Below are 20,069 nucleotides of genomic sequence, written 5' to 3'. Positions count from 1 at the left end.
AGTGCAGTGTCTGACACAGAATATGCTCTCAATAAATTGTGGTCAAATTTAAGTACATAAATCTCCAAGAGAATACCTTAAACAAAAAGGAAAAAGTAGAATCTGTATGACCCTGAACACAGACACAAGTATGGAAGAATAAATATCCTTCACAATTTTGGTGAAACCCCAATTGTTCGCTTTAGCAAAGTGATCAATATGAAAAAAGCATTGTTGGGTGATAGATATTCAAGAGAAGAGAATTGAAAATTTATTTTAACCTGGCAACAGAGCAAGACTCTGTCACAAAAAAAAGAAAAAAAAATTCCTCAGTTTTCATTCTTTTTTGAGACAGAGTCTCGCTCTGTCCCCAGGCTGGAGTGCGGTGGCACAATCTCAGCTCACTGCAACCTCCACCTCCTGGGTTCAAGCGATTCTCCTGCCTCAGCCTCCTGAGTAGCATTCACCACCATGCCCAGCTAATTTTTGTATTTTTAGTGGAGAAGGGGTTTCACCATGTTGGCCAGGATAGTCTCGATCTCTTGACCTTGTGATCTGCCCCCGCTTCAGCCTCCCAAAATGCTGGGATTACAAGCGTGAGCCACCGTGGCCGGCCGTCATTCTTATTGCTCCCTTATGATTTCAAATTTTGTTTATCTGTGTTTTCTTTCATTTTTAATAGATTATATCACATGATTCTGTACCACCTCCCACCACATTTATCAAGTTTCTATAAATAGTAATCTATTAATAAAGTTGTTACACGGTATCATTACACCCTTAAAGTGGTATAGTAAAAAATATGTTGAGTCCTTGTCTGGATTCCTAGCACAGAGCTTCAAAAACCCTCGGAATTTCCTGATTGTTAAAAGTGTCTTTGTTATGCTGATGGAGCGACTCACTGTCAGCCCCAGGATGGGAAGTGGTCACCAGAAAGTCTAACCTTGTGATTACATAATTGGAATTTCCAGTCAGAAAATGACCACCTATCAAGTGGGCAGAATATAGTGAAGAATGAAAGTCACTGCTGTGAAGGAACACGTTCTCGTGTAAGAGAAACCATGTCAGCATTATAATTATATACACAAGATCACAGAATCACATTTATAAAATAACCAAATGAATGGGAGTGGAGAAGGGAGGGAAAGGAGGGGAGAATGTGAGGTAGGGAATATATGAAATGAGTATTGATGATAAGAAAACATGAATAGTTAGGCAGTACAGGAGAAAGGAAGAGATGCTTGTAGGAGAGAAGTATAAGATGAAAATACAGGGCCAGAAAATGAAACTAAAGAGTGTATAATGGGGATTAATTCATATTCCTCTAATGTGTCTGATAAAATAAAATAAAAAAAAAGATAAAAGAAACTTTAAAGTCTGTACCTTAAAGAATGATCACTTTTTAGTTCTTGGATTACTTTTACTGTGCTAAAATGAGTTGGCTGGTGCAACTAAGTATTTGAAATAAAGCTAGAATTTTACACTCTTAGAATTCCATTTGATAGCAATGCTTCATAAATAATTGATAACCAAATATTAAAATAACCCCATTAAAAACAGGCATTTACCTACACTGCTGCTGAGAATGAAAACATTTCTAATTATTTTGGAGAGGAATTTAGCAACATCTAACAAAATGCTATATGCACTTATCCTTTGACCCAACAATTCCATTTCTAGGAATTTACTCTGAAGAAATACCTCTAGCAACACAAGAAATATGTATGAACAAGATTATTCATTGAAAGATTGTTTTTAAGTGTGAGACTCAAAACAGTCTTAATGTCCATACATAAGAGAGTGATTGGATAAAATATGGTACATTCACACAATGGGGAAAATCCAACTATAAAAAATGAGGATGATTGTGGCTGGATGTCTGTAATCCCAGCACTTCGGGAGGCCAAGGCAGAAGAATTGCAGGAGGATTGCTTGAGCCCAGGAGTTCAAGACCAGCCTGGGCAACACAGTGAGACCCTGTCTCAGTTTTTTTAAAAAATGAAATAGGCCAGGCGCGGTGGCTCACGCCTGTAATCCCAGAACTTTGGGAGACCAAGGCAGGCAGATCATGAGGTCAGGAGATCAAGACCAGCTTGGCTAACACAGTGAAACCCCGACTTTACTAAAAATACAAAAACTTAGCTGGGTGTGGCGGCGGGCACCCGTAGTCCCAGCTACTCAGGAGGCTGAGGCAGGAGAATCCCTTGAACCTGGGAGGTGGAAGTTGCAGTGAGCCAAGATCGCACCACTGCACTCCAGCCTGGGTGACACAGCGAGACTCCGTCTCATTAAAAAAAAAAAAAAAAAAAAGAAAGAAAGAAAGAAATAAAATTAAAAATGAGGAAGATCTCTGTGAGCTTTTATGGAACGATTTACAAGATATACTTGATTGAAAAAAAGCTAAGTTCAAAGAGGATCTATCTATAGTGTGCTACCTTTCATGTAACAAAGAAGATACAATAAAATATGCATTTAGCTGCTAATTTGTGCTAAAAGAAATTTAGAAATGTGAGCCAGAAACTAAAGAGATTATTTATAAAGGGTAGGTAGGAAGAAACAGGGTAGGAATAGAGAGAGAATGGGGAATGAAGAAGATGAGGGATAAGGGAGGAGCGACACTTCTGAGTAAACCTTTTCATATAGTTCTGATGTTAAGAACCACAAAAATGTTTCACATACTTAAAAAAAATTAAAATACTTGGAGGGGAAAGGAACTAACTTTAACTAAAAATTCGTGTTTTGACAACATACACAAAGGCTAAAGACAAAAAGAATTGTACACAGATATTAAGCTCTACTTAGTAAATTTGTTTTTCACAGCATATTAGTTATTACTGCATAACAAGTTGCTCCAAAACTTCGTGACTTAAAATGAGAAACACTTATTATTTCCATAGTTTCTGTGGATAAGGAATCCAGGCATGGCTTAGCTGAGTGCCTCTGACTCAGTATCTCACAAGACTGCAATTGAGATGTAGACCAGGGCTGCAGTCATCTCGTGTTTGAGGGAGTATTTGCTTCCAAGGTCACTCATGTGACCTTCTGGGCTCAAGTGATCCTCTTACCTAACCTCCCAAGTAGCTGGGACTACAGGTGCATGCCACTATACCAAGCTAATTTTTATATATTTAGTAGAGATAGGGTTACACCAAGTTGCCCAGGCTGGTCTTGAATTCCTAAGCCCAAGGGATCTGTCCTCCTTGGCTCCCCAGAGTGCTGGGATTATAGGCGTGAGCTACTATGCCTGACCAGAAATAGTAACTTTGAAGTGAATAAACTGGGCCAACATTTTCTTAACCATGTGATCAAAGTCAGTATTACCAGTAATGAAACGTACTAAAATCTTAATATAATGCATGAAAAAAGACACAAGAGCATTTCTGTGTTGTGTGTGGTTTTTTTTTTGGGGGGGGGGGGGGGGGGGGTCTTGCTCTGTAACCCAGGCTGGAGTCCAGGGTTGCAATTACGGCTCACTGCAGCCTCAAACTCCTGGGCTCAAGCGATCATCCTGCCTCAGCCTCCCAAGTAGTTGGGACTACAGGAATGTGCCATCATGCCTGGTTAATTTTACTTTTTGTAGAGACAGCATCTTGCTCTGCTGCCCAGGCTGTTTCTATGGTATTCCTATCAAAAATGTATTGATAATGAGGAAACTCCACACCGAAGGGCATTCTACAAAAAAACCAGTCAGTACTCTTCAAAATTGTCATGGTCATAAAGACAAACAATGACTGAAGAACTGTTCTAGATTAAAGAGACTAAGGAAATGTGATAACTAAATGTGATGTGAGCATCCTGGACTGGATCTGGGTTAGTCAAAAAGGATATTAGGATTGAACCTTCTAACTAAATGTGAACTAAATGTGAACCTTCTATATAGCCATATTAAAATTACCAAAACTAAAAAATTAATGTTAAGCTGAGTGCAGTGACTCATGCCTGTAATCCCAGCACTTTGTAGGCCAACGCAGGTAAATCACCTGAGGCCAGGAGTTCAAGATCAGCCTGGCCAACATGGCGAAACCCCGTCTCTACTAGTAATACAAAAATTAGCCAGGCATGGTGGCAGGCGCTTGTAATCCCAGCTACTCAGGAGGCTGAGGCAGGAGAATCGCTTGAACCCGGGAGGTGGAGGTTTCAGTGAGCTGAGATAATGCCACTGCATTCCAGTCTGGGCGACAGAGTAACATTCCATATCAAAATAAATAAATAAATAAAATAAAAATTAATGTTGATAAAATACCATGGACTAATAGATGGCACCTATTTAAATTTTGCTAATTATTTCCCTCATGTCAGAATGTTGGCTTCTTGGCTTCTGTTTTCTCTGTGAAATACTCAAGAGCTAGGTCAAAAGACAGGTTTTCTAAAGTTAGGTCTAGCACTTTTTCTACTGTGATATAAATTTACAGTTTTTATTTATAAGGATAAGTCAATGTAATTAAATGATTTTTAATAAACAATAATTTTTGGCTGGGTGAGGTGTCTCATGCCTGTAACCCCAGCACGTGGGAGGCCAAGGTTGGCAGATCACTTGAGGCCTGGAGTTCAAGATCAGCCTGGCCAACATGGCAAAACCCCATCTCTACTAAAAATACAAACATTAGCCGAATGTGATGGCGCATTCCTGTAATCCCAGCTATGCAGAAAGCTGAGACTTGAGAATCGCTTGAACCTGGGGGAGGCGGAGTTTGCAGTGAGCCGAGATTGCATCACTGCACTCCAGCCTGGGTGACAGAGTGAGACCTTGTCTTGAGAAAAAAAAAAAAAATTAAAGGCATTAAATAAGAACATTAAATATGTATTTAATATTTTTCATTTTTTTATATTATGGCATACTATACAAATAATACCAAAATCATCACTTACAAATTTATAGTACAGTAACTGAAACAAATAAAGATTAATAGAAATAGTGAATAAAATAGAAAGGCATTACTGCATAAAATATGATTATCTCCACAATAATTCAAACTATTTCAAATTACACAGTGTTTTTCTTGAGTGTATTTATTTTCTCCTTGCAATTAAAAACATTTAAATACTCTTCTTGATTTTCTTATAATTTTTTTTTAGTTTTTAAAACTCAACACACAATAATTAGACGGCTTTTTACCAGTGATGGATGTTAGGTTGGGGATGATTTAAAAGCATTTCATCTTCAGAGAGGCAATATAGTTGACATAAAGAGGGAGAATAAGGAGTAAGAAAGAAAGGAGAGAGCTATGTAGAAAGGCAGGGAGATGCAGAGCACATAGTTAAATAGCCTTTGCATTCTCTGAATCTTTCCCATAGCACATCTTTACAACATGCCACTGACATTAGAAGTCTCCCTTGTGCTACAGTCAATCTCACTTTTTTCAGATGAGTAAATATATCAGAAAAACCCTAGGGAGAAAGTTAAATCTAGGAGTGAGCAGCAATTTTACAAAGTTACAATCCTGTGTTAACTGAAATTTCATTATCCTCCTCAGAAAATACAACTATGTCAGAATTTCTTCCAAAAAGCACCATAAGTTTTTGTTTCTTTCTGAAGGGGTTATGTATATCCTCTGAAAAAGTTTCTTTCCCAATTCCTTGATGATTTTATAACCACTTTATATTTTGTCTATATAGCTCCTCTTACTGCTTATAGCAGAAAAAGGGGAATAAAGAGATCTATATGCAGTCTCAGAAAGGTGTTTTCCATCTCTCTTAGGAAGAAACAGGGCATTTCTGTATAGTTTAAAGGGCAGAATTACCAATTTAGATACAGACCCATTCCCTCCATTCATGGGGGAAATATTCTGATATGAAGAAAGGAAAGATCATCTCTTTTGTCAGAATACAGATCTAGGTAACAGTCTTGAATCCCTGGAAATACTTGGAAATCACATCCTTTAAAGAATTAGACTTGGCCAGGCTTGGTCGCTCATGCCTGTAATCCCAGAACCTTAGGGAGGCCAAGGCGGGAAGACTGCTTGAGCCCAGGAGTTTGAGAACAGCCTGGACAACACAGTGAGACCCTGTATCTAACTAACTGATAATAAATAAATTAAATAAAAATTAGACTTGACAAAATTTTTTAAAAATTCCAACAAGAATTTTCTGTGTATATGGACTTGACAGAAAGTTTCTTTTTTTCTCCCAAACATGTGCTCCAGTGCACAGAAAAATAGTTCTAAAAATTAAAATAATACCTTTACAAAGAAAAAGAAGTGTCTTAACCAAAAGGAGAATATCTGAAATAAGTTGTATGCATGTATAGCACTATTTGGTGTACATAATTACATATAGATTCACACAGATTTTTTATCTTAAAATAGCAAATGACTTCTATTTTACAGAAGTATGGAAACTGAAAAATTACTTAAGATACATGTATCAAAGTTATTTACAGTTTAAAGAATTGATGGTTTCAAATTATTAATTCACTATTAGAAACATTAAAATGGATTTAACAGTGTAAACAAAGTATCAATAAAGTCTCCTCCTATCCACATGGCAGTAAAATATATAACAGAAGAAAAAGCCAATGTATCCCATCTGGTTTAGTAAAAAGATGATGATAGTTTACTTATAAAGAGATACAAGCATCACTCAGGCTTAGAAGACATGGACAACAAACCTAAAGACATTTTTATATTTTCTTTCAAAATGTCCTGATCTATCTAGTAGTATTTCTGTTTTTGGCACATCCTGTCCAAATATGAGTAAAGCTACTCAACAACAAAAACAACCACAACAAACTGCAGAATTTTGTTCACTGTTTTGTAATTCACTTGTTGATAAACTAGATTTTTAAGCTAAATCAACACTCTGTAAATAAAGTAATTTCAATTTTCTTGGTGTATATTAGAGATTTTTAATATATTGAATCCTCTGTGAGGTTAATAGACAAAATGGCTTTCCCTATAAGAAAATTTGCAATGTGGGAACATTGCCAGCAAAAGGACTAATGAAGCAGAGCAATATATTCTCTCTCTCTTTTTTTTTTTTTTTGACAGAGTTTTGCTCTGTTGCGAGGCTGGAGTGCAGTGGCATGATTTTGGCTTACGGCAACCTCCACCTCCAGGGTTCTCAGGATTCTCCTGCCTCAGCCTCCCGAGTAGCTGGGACTACAGGCGCATGCCACCATGCCCAGCTAATTTTTATATTTTTACTAGAGACGGGGTTTCACCATGCTGGCGAGGCTGGTCTGGAACTCCTGACCTCAGGTGATCTGCCCACCTTGGCGTCCCAAAGTGCTGGGATTACAGGTGTGAGCCACTGCACCCGGCCTATATATCTTTATAAATTGAAATCATTTGTGAGATTCAAAATACTAGATATGAGGGGGAGCTTTGTCTAAAGCATATCATTCTTATCCCTATGAAAAAATTCAACTGAATTCTTCTACCCCATTTCAAACTGCTGTTTTATTATTGCAACTATCTTAAAGTGCATGGTATGGGTGATTTGACTTTTCACTGTGGAATTAAGCGGTAACTCTTGACAAAGCAGTTATTATCATGAGATAATTGACCGTATTTGAGAGTTAAGCATCCTGAGGCAAAGTTGAGTGTACTTAATCCTGGCAGGTTAATTATCTAGTGATTATGGAGCCTTGAAAGGTATTACTCCTAAGAACCATTTGCAAAATGACATAATTTAAAAAAACTTCTTAATTTAATAAAAATGAAAAACAAGAATAATCAAGTTCTTTAGTCATCTACTGATAGATAATGACTACAAAGCAGCTTGCATTAAGGGGCATCAATGGATTATAATTACCTTTGTGTAGAATGTCCTTTATTAAGCTGATTTCGTGTGAGTGTAGCTAACAAATGGTTGTTGCTGAAGGGAAAATTTCAAACTTCGAAGATGTCAGAAACAAATTAAAACTACAACATAATATTAAAGAGTTTTTATACTGCAGTAATTTTGGAACTACTTTAACAAGGATAACCAATCAATTCAGATGTGTAATCTAAAAGTACAAAATGCAATGTAACAGCTTACCCAAGATTTTAAATTAAAGAAACAGAAATTTGTCACTATGTATTTCTGAACCTTGGCTGAAAGTAAACCACACAAATCAAAACCAAAGTGAGATGCCACCTCATGCCCAGCAGGATGGCTATTACTTTTTAAATGCAAAATAAGCGTTGGTGAGGAGGTGGAGAAATTGGAACCCTTGTGTATTGATGGTAGGAATGTAAAATGGTGTACCTGTTGTGGATCCAACAGTTCCACATCTAGGTATATATCCAAAAGAGTTAAAAGCAGGAACTCAAACAGATACTTGTACATTAACATTCACAGTAGCATTGTTCATAATAATCAAAGATGGAAACAAATTACATGTCTATCAACAGATGAAGCAATAAAACAAAATTTCGCACATACAATGAAATATTATTCAGCCTTATACAAGACAAAATTCTGATAACACACTATAACATGAATGAAGTTTAAAAAGATTATGCTAAGTGAAATTAAGTCAGACAACTTTTGTATGATCCTATTTGTATGAGGTACCTAAAACAGGCACTTTCATAGACAGACAGTAAAACAGTTACGAAGGGTGAGGGGGGAGGAGGAAATAGGAAATAGCGAGTTATTATTTAATGGGTACAGAGCTTCTGCTTGGGTTGATTTAAAAAAAAAAGTTCTGGAGAGGAATAGTGGCAATGGCTACACAACATTGCAAATGTACTTAATGCCACTGATTTGTACACTTAAAAATAGTTAAAATGGTATAAATTTTATATTGTGTATGTTTTTTACCAGAATTTTAAAAAAGTAAATTGTATCATTTAGTAATTATAATTTGGTTATGTCACAAGAATATAGCAATGGTATTACTGTGGATACTTCACTTTTTGTCCCAGCATGTGTCTAACCAAATATTTTCAGATATTTTTCAGAGAGAAATATCATTTCCCCTGGGTTCACTAACAAATAAGGCATACTGGGGTCACATATGGGGAGAATTCAGCTTAAAAGGCACTACAGTTAAGGGTACACTCAATAAAAAAGAAGAACTACCTAAAAGAAATGTCAGGCATTATTTTAGATTTCAAGAGGAACTTTACTAATTTATAATAAAATCTAACAGTATTAATCTTAGAATGTGGGAAAAAATGAATCAATTTCATAACACGTTTAAGCTACAAGAAAAAATTTAAAAGATTATCTAGTATTTCTATGCAAATCCCCTCAATTTACAGATGAGGAAACGGAAGAAAAAGTAGTTGATAAGTAAGTCAGAGAGATGATTTAAATTAAGGGAACAAAAAATAGCTTTAATAATCTAAACATTTTACTTTAATATATAAAGATACATCATTTGCTAATATTTAAAATAGGGTCAGCTGGGTGCAGTGGCTCACACCTGTAACCTCAGCACGTTGGGAGGCAGAGGCGGGCAGTTCAAAATCACTTGAGGCCAGGAGTTCAAAATCAGCCTGGCCAATATGGCAAAAACCCATCTCCTCTAAAAATACAAAAATTAGCCGGGCATGATTGTGCATGCCTGTAGTCTCAGCTACTCAGGAGGCTGAGGCACGAGAATTGCTTGAACCTGGGAAGTGGAGGCAGCAGTGAGCTGAGACTGCACCACTGCACTCCAGCCAAGGCAACAAGAGCAAGACTCTGTCTCAAAAAAAAAAAAAAAAAAGGGTCAAAACCTTTGAACATGCCTACAGACTGACATTCTAGAGATTTTCTTGTGGAACCACATCTAGAATTCATAGTTCATGAATTTTCATTTTGCTTTCTTAAAAATTTTATTTTTAGACAGGGTCTTACTCTGTTACCCAGACCAGAGTGCAGTTGCATGACCGTGGCTCACTGCAGCCTCAACCTACCAGGTGCAAATGATCCTCCCACCTCAGCTTCCTGAGTAGCGGGGAATACAGGTGTGTGCCACCATGCCTGGTTAATTAAAAAAATATAGTTGTAGAGATGTGGTCCAACTATGCTGCCCAGGCTGGTTTCCAACACCTGTGCTCAAGCGATCCTCCCACTTCAACTTCCCAAAGTGCTAGGATTACAGGTGTGAGCTATGGTGCCCGGCCTAGTTTCAACCTTTTTAAAGCATAGAGAAAACATAAAGACACCTATGAAGCACTCCTGAATACAGATGTCTACAGCTTTTTACTGCCTTTAATCTTTTACACTAAAAATAACTCATATGTATTTAGTTTTAGACCCAAATTTAACTAATTAAACTAATTCTCATTCTACTTGCATTCATATTTCATCAGAATATATAATGTTACATAAATAATGAACACAAATTTCACAAAGTTTAGGAAAAACAAAATTAACTTTTTGTAAGCAAATAACTTTGTTGGAACAGAAGTAAGGTGATATAGCAGAAAGCAGCCCAATAGCCATGAGTTTTCCCTCATGTACTTCGTACTATTCATTATGTTTTAACAGGGATGAACGGAGAGTGTGAGTTATCAAAGCAAGTTAAAGTGAAGTGAAACTCAATAGATAACATGATCAACACTCCTAACACTACTAACAACATTACCTAACAAAAATTGTGTATATATTCTATGAGCCAAGCTGAAACTTTACATGCATTAGAAAAACAACATGGAATTGCCTTGTAGATTACATGATGGTTTTTATGAACACCCTTTTTAACTTTAAAGCACTATTCAATAGTAGGGTATGATAATTTTTAGTTGTCTGTCATGATTAGAACCCAGGACTATCAAAACACTCTTCCTTGATGTTGCTACTTAAACATAAGGGGATCTTCCATGGAAATAAAAGATGGTTAATATATGGTGATCAAAAAATAAGAAATTGGCCCTTCTTCATTTTAGCAATGTATTTTTGGAACTTAATGGCTCTAGAATAATGTTTCCTACTTTTAAGCATATAAATGGAATCATAAAGTTTATATTCATTTTAATAGCTTTACTGAGGTATAACTGACATACAATTATCTGCACAAATTAAAAGTGTATAATTAGATAAAACTTGACATATGTATAAAGTTCTGCAACCACAACCTCAATCGGAACACATCTATTGCTCCTAAAAGTTTCTTTGTGTCCGTTTGTGATCACTGCCTTATAGCATATCCCTGTCCCCAGACAACAATGGATCTGCCAACACTATAAATTTGTTTGCATTTTCTAGAATATAAATAGAATCATATAGAATGTACTTTATAGTATCTTTCACTCAGCATAGGTATTCTAAAATTCTTCTATGCTGTTGGTTCATTTCTTACCAATAGTACAATTCTTTTATAGGTGAGTAGTGTTTTATTCTATGGAAATATCACAATTTGTTTATCTAGTTACTAGTTGGTGGATGTTTGGTTTATTTTCCAGACTTTGGCTATTACAAATAAAGCTGCTATAAACACCTGTGTATGTCTTTACATGGACAGATGCTTTCATCTGTCCTGGGTGAATATCTAAGAGTGGGATAGCCAGGTTAGGTCATTTGGAGGATGTATATTTAACTTTGTAAGAAACAAGAACACCATTCTCCAAAGTAGTTGTACCATTTTACATTCTAGCAGCTCCATATATCCTTACCAATATTTAGTATGGTCACACTTTTACACATTCTAATAGCTGTGCAGTTGTTTGTTACATGGGTTGAAGTTTGCGTTTTTGGATATGGATATTTAATTGCTCCAGAATGACTTGTCAAAAAGACTGCTTTTTTTCCTCCATAAAATAGTCTCTGAAACATTGTTGAAAAATCAATTTAGGTCTATTTCTGGACTTTCCCTTCTGTTCCATTGACTATTTGTCTATCATTACACCAATGCCACATTGTCTGGATTACCGTAGCTTTGTAATAAGTCTTCAAATCATGTAAAGGTCCTCTGATTTGGTTTTTAAAATCCACGTTGGTTTGGCTATTCTAGTTCAGTGCTTTTCCATATAAATATTAGAATCAACTTGTTGACTTTAAAAAAAAATTCTGAAATTCTGACTGAATTAAACTATAGATTATTTTGAGTAGAATTTATATTTAACAATACAGAATCTTCTAATCCATGAACATGATATATCTCCCATTTGGGTCCTCTTAAATTTTTTCAACAATGTTTTGTAGTGTTCAGTGTATACATCTTTGGTCTGGTTTATTCCAAAGTAAATACTTTGTCATAATTTTTGATGGTATTGGAAATCATATGTTTAATTTCTGGTTGTTTCTTGCTAATGTAGAAAAATACATTTCAGTTTAAAATTTTTATTCTGTATGCGACAGTCTTGCTATGTCACTTAGTTCTAATAGCTTTTTTTTTTTTTTTTTTGAGACAGAGTCTTGCTCTGTCACCCTGACTGGAGTGCAGGGGCATGATCTCGGCTCATTGCAACCTCCGCCTCCTGGGTTCTCCTGCCTCAGCCTCCCAGGTAGCTGGGATTACAGGCATGTGTCACAATGCCCAGCTAATTTTTGTATTTTTAGTAGAGATGAGGTTTTGCCATGTTGGCCAGACTGGTCTTGAACTCTTGACCTCAAATGATCCACCAGCCTTGGCCTCCCAAAGTGCTAGGATTACAGGCATGATCCACCGTGCCTAGCCAGTTCTAATAGCTTTTTGAAGATTATATCAGATTTTGCATGAAGATGATCATGGTTTTGATAATAGAGACATTTTTACTTCCTTCTTTCTAAATCTGGATGTTTTTCATGCTTTGTTAGCACTAGCTAGAACCCTCAAAACAATGTTGAATAGAAGTGGAAAGAGTGAATATCCTTGATTTTCTGTTTCTCATCTTAGGCAAAAGTATTCAATCTTTCACCATTAGGTATGATGTTAGCTGTATATTCCTAGTGGATGTTCTTTATTGACTCAAAGAAGTTCCCTTCTACTCCTACTATTCTGAGGGCCTTTTTTTTTTGGACACAGTTTCACCATGTTGCCCAGGCTGGAGTGTGGTGGCATGATCTTGGCTCACTGCAACTTCTGCCTCCCTGGTTCAAGAGATTCTCCTGCCTCAGCCTCCGAAGTAGCTGGAATTACAGGTGCCCACCACCATGCCCTGCTATTTTGTATATTATTAGTAGAGGTGAGGTTTTGCAGTGTTGGCCAGGCTGGTCTCAAACTCCTGACCTCAAGTGATCTTCCCACCCCAGCCTCCGCAAAGTGGTGGGATTACAGGTGTGAGCCACTGCACCTGGCCTCCAAGGGCTTTTGTGTGTGTATGTGTGTGTGTGTGTGTGTGTGTGTGTGTGTGACGAAGTCTTGCTCTGTTGCACAGGCTGGAGTGCAGTGGCACATCTTGGCTCACTGCAACCTCTGTCTCCCTGGTTCAAGTGATTCTCCTGGCTCAGCCTTCCCCGTAGCTGGGATTACAGGTGTGTGCCATCATGCCCAGCTAATTTTTTTGTATTTTTAGTAGAGACAGGGTTGCCTCTGCCTCCCAATAATCCCTATTGGGACTGCACGCAGGAGCCACCATGCCCAGCCTCCGAGGGCTTTTAACAGAAGTAGATATCTGGTTTTTTCAAAAGCTTTTAGGATAATCATGTGATTTTCTTTTTAGTCTTAATACATTTAATTACATTGATGGATTTTAAAATGTTAAACCAATTCTACACTCCTACTCATGATGAATTATTCTTTTATTTTATTTTATTTATTTATTTATTTATTGTTTTTTTTTTGAGACGGAGTCGCTCTGTCACCCAGGCTGGAGTGCAGTGGCTGGATCTCAGCTTACTGCAAGCTCCGCCTCCTGGGTTTACGCCATTCTCCTGCCTCAGCCTCCTGAGTAGCTAGGACTACAGGCACCCGCCACCTCGCCCGGCTAGTTTTTTGTATTTTTTAGTAGAGACAGGGTTTCACCACGTTCACCAGGATGGTCTGGATCTCCTGACCTCGTGATCCGCCCATCTCAGCCTCCCAAAGTGCTGGGATTACAGGCTTGAGCCACGGCGCCTGGCCGAATTATTCTTTTAATATATTGTTCGGTTTGATTTGCTAAAATTATTTGAAGAATTTTTACATCTGTGTTTATGAGGGATATTGGTCTTTTCTTGCAATACTTTGTTTTGGTATGAAGGTAATACACACCTCATGAAATAAGATAGGTATATTTCTCCCTCTTCAATTTTTTGGGACAGTTTGTATACAATTCATATTACATCTTTCTGAAATCTGTGTTAAAATTCAACACTGCCAAGTGCAGTATCTAATCCCAGCACTTTGGGAGACTGAGGTGGGAGGACTTGCTTGAGCGCAGGAGGTTGAAACCAGTCTGGGCAACAAAATGAGACCTCCTCTCTATAAAAATTAAAAATTAGCTAGGCATGGTGGTTTGCACCTGAGGACTTGCTTGAGCAAAGGAGGTTGAAACCAGCCTGGGCAACAAAATGAGACTTCCTCTCTACAAAAATTAAAAATTGGCCAGGCACGGTGGGGTTTGCACCTGTCACCCTAGCCGCTCGGGAGGCTGAGGTGAGAGGATCACTTGAACCCAGGAGTTTGAGCTTGCATTGAGACATGATTGTGCCATTGCACTATAGCCTGGGTGACAGAGTGAGACCTTGTCTCAAAACAAACAAACAAACAGAATTAAACACTGAAGTAATTCCGCCTTTGAGGTTTCTTTGTAGCAAGGGTTTTAACTACAAATTCAATTTCTTTAATAATCTAAACAGACTTTTTCTATTTCTTCTTGAGTATGATTTAGTACTTTGTGTCTTTTAACAAATTTGTCCATTTCATAAAGGTTGTCAAATATATTGTAATAATATTGACAGGAGGGACCAGAACATCTATTCTAGAGCTAATTTTACCCTACTAATGAGACAAAATTCCTTATAATACTCTTTTTGAAACCTCATGAATTACTAGTCAGGTTATCCACTCTGACTAGTAGGATAGGAATGGTTACAGGTCCTCATATGTGCACTGAGGACTGTCCTCTACAATCTTTTTGGGTGGTTCTTTTCCTGGTCTTCCTTAATTTCTTCACAAAAATCCACTGATTCATACTCAGCTGAAGACTTGGTGGGATTCTGCAAATGTCCTGTGTTCTCTCTCTATTCAGCTATTTCTTCTCTGGTACTTTTAACTTACAAACACTAGCTGTCTTAGACTCCTTGAACTTCCAGCTCCAACTCCTCATTAAAAGAGACTGCAAGGCTCTACTTGAGTTCCTTTTTTTTCTTTTTGAGATAGAGTCTCACTTAGTCACCCTGGCTGGAGTGCAGTGGTACAATTTTGGCTCACTGCCACCTCTGCTTCCCGGGTTCAAGTAATTCTCATGCCTCAGCCACCCAAGTCCCAAGTAGCTGGGGTTATAGGCGCATAACCACCCTGCCAGGCTTTTTTTTGTATTTTTAGTAGAGACAGGGTTTCACCATGTTGGCCAGGCTGGTCTTGAACTCCTGACCTCAAAGGATCCACCTGCCTCAGCCTCCCAAAGTGCTGGTATTACAGGCGTGACCCACTGTGCCCGGCCTTTGTTGCCTGGAAATTATCTCCAAAGAGTTAGCTGGAGTAATCATTAGGTTTATCTTATTTATTTCCTGTCTCACAGGGATCACTGATCATTGCCTATGAAGAAATAATCTTTGTGGACAAGATATTTTTTTTAATACTGAGGCTATCAGAAGTTTTAAATCATCATTACTACTGTACAATCCTCTGACAAGAGGAAGGTGACATCACGTAGAAAATAAGAGCCAAGTGTGTTTGGTTTTAGCTGAGTTTTGACATTTTGAACATTTATACTAACCACAGTATATTTTATTTTTTTGAGGGGGGGAAGATTAAAGAATCCTATGTATACTCTCTGAGAACTATATTTTATCCTTCATCACATTTTAGAAGTAAAATGTCCCTCTTTTCCTGGAAAACTGAAGATAACTTATTATTACTATAGTATTCAAAGAGAAAAACAATGGATGATGAGATTAAAGGGATAAAGCATTTTACTCTACTTGCTTTTTGTAATCAAATATGGTATAATTTTTATTATCCCTATTAAATTTCATCACTCAACTCATATTTAGAGTCTACTAACATTAAAAAAAATTTTGATTTTGACCTTCAACTTACCTAGTATGTATTAAGGTGTTGTATTATTTGCATTTGAATTATATGCAAGTATAGCTTTATCTAAATCACTGTTAGTTTACTTAAGCAAAGGTAGGGTAAACACTGAGGCGTGCCCCTAGAAATCGATTTATTTATCAACAGACCTTTTGAGACTGCTTCAATAACATACAAAATACCTCTAATTGTCTTATAGCCAATCTTCATTATTCTATAATCCATGTAATGACAGATGTTCTCAAATATACTATGCATCCACAGCTTATTGGTCTGCCATAATAGGTACTTAGGTACTATATAAATACCTCTTGAAGTGAATTCAAATGAAAAATAATCGCACCAAAAGAAAAAAGATTTTCTTGCCCCATGACTTACAGCCACGTAGCAGCTTACAGTTTTACCACTTCCTCTTCTAGGTGGGGAAAAATGATTCCTTTAATAATCTATACTAAGCTGTGATCCAACTTTTAAGTTTACTGATTTGTAGAATCAATCTTTTTTAAAAAATTGTGGTAAACTATACATATGATAAAAATTTCCATTTTAAGTATGCAATTCATTGGCACTAAATACATTCACAGTGTGGCGCAACTATCACCACTATCCATTTCCAGAACTTTTTCATCATTCCAAACAGAAGCTCTCTGTACTTATAACACAATAATGCCTCATTCCTCCCTACCCTACTCCCAGGTAACCACTATTCTACTGTGTGTCTCTATGAATTTGCCTATTCTAGGTACTTCTTGTAAGTGGAATTCTTCTAAGAAAATCTAATAATTGTCTGATGTGTCTGGCTTATTTTACTTAACACAGTATTTTCAAAATTCATTAATGTAGCATGTATCAAAATTTCATTTAAAGCTAAATAATACTCCATTGTATATATACGTGAAATTTTGTTTATCTGTTGATGAATATTTGATTTGCTTCTATCTCTATCTTAGCTATTGTGAATAATGCTGCTGTGGACATTGGTGTAAAATGATCTGAGTCCCTGCTTTCAGTTATTTTGGGTAATATACCTAGAAGTAGAACTGCTAGATCATATGGTAATAATTCTATGTTTAACATCTTGAGGAACCACCAAATTGTCTTCTACGTTCCCATTTTACATTCCCACCAGCAATACACAAGTGTTTCCAATTTCTCCACATCTTCACCAATACTTGTTAGTTTCCATGTTTTAAAACAATTGTCATTCTGATGGGTGTGAAGTGGTATCTAATTTTGGTTTTGATTTGCACTTCTTGACTGGTTATGTTGAGCATCTTTTCACGTGTTTACTGGCCATCTGCATATCTTCTTCAAATAAATGTTTATTAAATTCCTTTGATCATTATTGAATTACGTTGTTAGTTTGCTTATTGTTGAGTTGTTACTGTGTTAAATATTCTGAATATGAATCCTTTATCAGATATATTATTTGCAAATATTAACTCCCATTCTACTAGTTGTTTTTTCACATTCTTGATAGTGTCCTTTGATGCACAAGAGTTGTTAATTTGGATGATGTTTAACTTATCTATTTTTTCCATTTGTTGCTTGTACTTTGGAGTCTTTTTTTTTTTTTTTTTTTAAAGTGAAGATTGTTTTGATATCATCAGCATCTGCTGCAAACTTAAACCACTTTTAGGACTATTCTTTTCTCTTTTGTCTCTACCAAACTTTTAGCATCGTTCCCTGGTTCTAAATACATTTTCCACCTTCTTTTTACATGTCTTTTACAGATTTGAGCTTTTTTTTTTTAAGTTTTAAAACTTTTATAAGTTTAATGTTGTCACTGTATGTTTACATATTCATTGGTACAATTTACATCGAGTTTTTTACTTATCCATTTTTGCAAAGATATGTACACAAAGATACATATTCAATAACTGAGAAATAAGTGAAACTTCTGATCTATACTTTCAGGTTTGTTCGATCATGATACTTCTGATAAGGATCATGGGCATACCAGTTTCACCTCTTCCAGAAGGACGTCGTCATTTTATCTTAAGAGTTTACTCTGGGTTTTATTGCAGAATATAAATTCCCTCAATCGCTTTTTTCTTGCAGGTGCCTTTTTCCATAATTTTTTCTTATAACCAGCCCTTCTCTTCCAAAGGCCACAATGAAGTCTAAGAAACCTATAGATGACAGTTTTCACAATCTTTCTCTTGCCTTTTCGTATACTGAGGTATGTTAGAGATCTGACTGGCAGCTTCAAGATACTTGGAAGCAAGAGGACCACTCTATTAAGGATCGCTGAAGTATGCTCACATGTCAGGTTTCTCTCAGATGTGGTAAGTCTGGGAGTGGAGGAAACAACTGGTGTCTGAATATGACTAAAACGTCCAGTGGACAATGCAGAAATAAGAGGCATTTTTGACACAGTTTCGGTAGGCTGAAGATGCCAAAATATTCAGAGGCCATAAGATTACTGAAGCTACTCTCACTGCACGGGCAAAGGCAGAGGCAGCCATCTTGTCATCCTCCAAATTTGAGCTCTTATTAAAGAGTTTTCTGTGTGCTCTGCAATTTTTTTAAAAAGATCCCTCCACATTCTCTCCTTAATTAAGATCATTTGTGACTATAAAATCCAAATAGCATTTTTTTATGGCATTCAATCTCCCTAAGCTTTCTTTACTTCCAAAGTCTCATTCTTTGGAATCATATTTATTTTATTTATTTATTTATTTATTTATTTATTTAAGAGGGAGTCTCGCTCTGTCGCCCAGGCTGGAGTGCAGTGGCGCAATCTTGGCTCACTGCAAGCTCCGTCTCCCGGGTTCACGCCATTCTCCTGCCTCAGTCTCCCAAGTAACTGGGACTACAGGCACCTGCCACCGTGTCCGGCTAATTTTTTGTATTTTAAGTAGAGACAGGGTTTCACCATGTTAGCCAGGATGGTCTCAATCTCCTGACTTTGTGATCCACCTGCCTCTGCCTCCCAAAGTGCTGGGATTACAGACGTGAACCACCGTGCCCGGCCCTTTGGAATCATATTTATCTTTTTAAAAAGTTTTAAGATTTGTCTCTTAAACTCTGGAGAACTTATTTAAGTGCTGCCAGTCTGATCTTTCATGACTAAGAACTCTAGACCAAGTGTTAACTTCTCCCAGTGATTCTCAAGACTACTGACACCAATGCTTTAATATTATTCAAAGGGCTTGAGTAGCACTTTTCCCAATTACTTCTTTTACCCTTTGGAAAATAAAACTGTTAATAAGGAAAAAACTAAATGGTAGATTTAGACAAATTAGGCTTCTAGCAGCTATCTGGCACTTCATTATTACCACTATTTCTTGCTGGTATTTCAATTTGTGAATTATCAAGAATATAGCATTTCCTTCCAATGTCACCATTTGTTACCAATGTAACCACTACCTTTGCAGATATATTATGATATTATTTCTATGGATCATCTTTTAATCTTTACCCAGGTGATCTCATAAATTTCCAGGTCAATTTTTATGTTATTCTAGGCAGACAGCAGTTATTAGATATAAAATTAATGAATATATTCAAACTATGTTAGAACTATGGAATTAGAATCAGAATGAACTTCTGGGATGATTAAGACAGTACCTTCATTGTATACATTAAACCATCAAGTGACATGGCCAAGGCACAGGAAGACACACTGAAGGCTTTTTTCCTCTTTCATGGATTTTCAAAGAGGTATTAAACAGTAAATAAGCAATCAAAGTAAATAAGCATTTAAGTAAATAAGCATTTCCATAATTTAGAATGGAAGAAAATACATTCTCGCTAGAAAGAAAAAACTGTAATTGTTGAGATGAAATTCCATTTTATCACCTTCCACTATAACAAACAATATTTAAAAAATGATATTGTTAATAAAGAAATATAAATGCAATATATCAAAATTTACTCATAATTTATTAAACAAACATCAAATGGACTTAGACTCTGAAGAGACTTAAAAAAGTGATGAATGTGCTTTTTATCCTGATTGTGGTCATAGCAACAGGTCAGGTACCCATCTGTAAAAACTCACAGAAATTACAGTAAAAAGAATAACTCTTACTATAGGTAAATTAAATCTCAAACACCTAAACTTTAAAAA

General features: G+C 36.6%; 1 protein-coding gene and 1 pseudogene across 7 annotated transcripts in view; both read right to left on the bottom strand.

Annotated features, from left to right (window-relative positions):
* ADK (adenosine kinase) overlaps window positions 1-20,069 on the bottom strand; it is a 566,335-nt gene that overhangs the window by 165,697 nt on the left and 380,569 nt on the right. The gene's annotated exons all lie outside the window — the stretch shown is intronic.
* On the bottom strand, window positions 17,549-18,725 carry LOC101014785 (annotated as a pseudogene). Its single transcript, XR_161634.5, has one exon. The product of XR_161634.5 is annotated as a 39S ribosomal protein L35, mitochondrial pseudogene (transcript).

This window comes from Papio anubis, chromosome 11 (genome assembly GCF_008728515.1).
Source record: "Papio anubis isolate 15944 chromosome 11, Panubis1.0, whole genome shotgun sequence".
Classification (NCBI taxonomy): Eukaryota; Metazoa; Chordata; class Mammalia; order Primates; family Cercopithecidae; genus Papio; species Papio anubis.
This window is presented reverse-complemented; position numbering and strand designations above follow the sequence as displayed.